The sequence below is a fragment of the Arachis ipaensis genome, chromosome B9, assembly GCF_059453495.1.
Source record: "Arachis ipaensis isolate K30076 ecotype BB chromosome B9, ASM5945349v1, whole genome shotgun sequence".
Lineage (NCBI taxonomy): Eukaryota > Viridiplantae > Streptophyta > Magnoliopsida > Fabales > Fabaceae > Arachis > Arachis ipaensis.
The window spans coordinates 21,738,823-21,740,543 of NC_142444.1; positions in this window are offsets into that span (position 1 = coordinate 21,738,823).

Below are 1,721 nucleotides of genomic sequence, written 5' to 3' on the forward strand. Positions count from 1 at the left end.
ATACACAATCAATGGAGGAAGGCACTGGAGGGTGCTGTGAGACAACCAGACTCTCAACCTATAAGAATCATATGTCAAGCTAGTGACATTAAAAGAGAGCTTGTTGGGAGGCAACTGATAAACCACTATTTTATGGTTTATCTTGTGCTCAATTGAGTGGATTTTATCAATCTTTCATACACTTATCCATACAAAATGCATGGTTTTACATTCTCCTTCCTAATTTTGTGTTATGATTGAAAACATGCTTCTTTGGCCTTATATTTGCTAATATTAATCCTCTCTTATTACCATTAGATGCCGTGATATGTGTGTTAAGTGATTACAGGGATTACAGGGCAAGAATGGCTTAGAGGATGGAAAGGAAGCATGCAAAAGGGGAAGGAATACAAGAAGTTGAAGAAATTGCTAAGCTGTCCAGCCTGACCTCTTCGCATTCAAACAGTCATAACTTGAGCTACAGAGGTCCAAATGATGCGGTTCCAGTTGCGTTGGAAAGCCAACGTCCGGGGATTCAATTTGATATATAATTCACTATAGTGGCCATACATCAAAATGACGCGCACGCGTGAATCACGTGGACGCGTCGTTCTGCAGAAATTCCAGCGACCTGCACGTGTTTGAATTCGATCCCAGCGATTTCTGGGCTGTTTCCGGCCCAGTTTCAAGCCTAGAAAACACGGATTAAAGGCTGCAAAGTGGAGGAATGAAGAGAGACGACTCATAATTCACTTTTTATAATTTAGATGTAGTTTTTAGAGAGAGAGGTTCTCTCCTCTCTCTTAGGTTTTAGGATTAGGATTCCTCTTAAAGGATTTAGGATTTCAACTTCTTCTCAGGTTCAACGTTCCTTTTATTTATTTTCCCAATTTACTTCATGAACTTTTCCATGTTAGATATGAATTTATGTTTAAACGTAGTTTGATGTGTTTCAGATTTATGATTGCTTTATTCTATTTATGATGTCTTCAATTTAATTTAGAATTTTCTCTTTTGGCTTTGGTTAAATAATTGGTGGCGCTTGAGTTATCAAACTCGAAGTGTTGAGTGAAAATTGGAATTCTTCAAGAATTAATTCGAGTTCCAATAACTCTAGCCTTTCCCAAGGAAAGACTAGGACTTGAGGATTCAAATTAATTCATCCACTTAACTTACCTTCATAGTTAGAGGTTAACAAAGTGGGAGAAAAATCCAATTCTCATCACAATTGATAAGGATAACTAGGATAGGACTTCCAGTTCTTATACCTTGCCAAGAGTTTTATTATTTATTTAGATTAATTCCTTACAATTTACTTTCTTGCCATTTACTATTCTTGCTTTTTATCTTATACATTAAAAACCCAAAAATATATCTTTTTCCATAACCAATAATAAATCATACCTCCCTGCAATTCCTTGAGAAGACGACCCGAGGTTTAAATACTTCGGTTATTACTTTTTATTGGGTTTTGTTACTTGTGACAACTAAACTTTTGTACGAAAGGGATTCCTTGCCGGTTTAGAAGCTATACTTGCAACGAGAATTTATTTTTAGAAAATTCTAGATCGCGCAGGAATTCAGTTCGTCAAAATAGCGCCGTTGCTGGGGAATTGTAAACGTGTGCCTTATTATTGGTTATTGTAAATATTTGCTTTTAAATTGATTTATTTTTGAAAAAAAAATTTCAGATTTTTAATTTTTAATTTTTTATCTTATCTTATCTTAGTTTTAAATTTCAA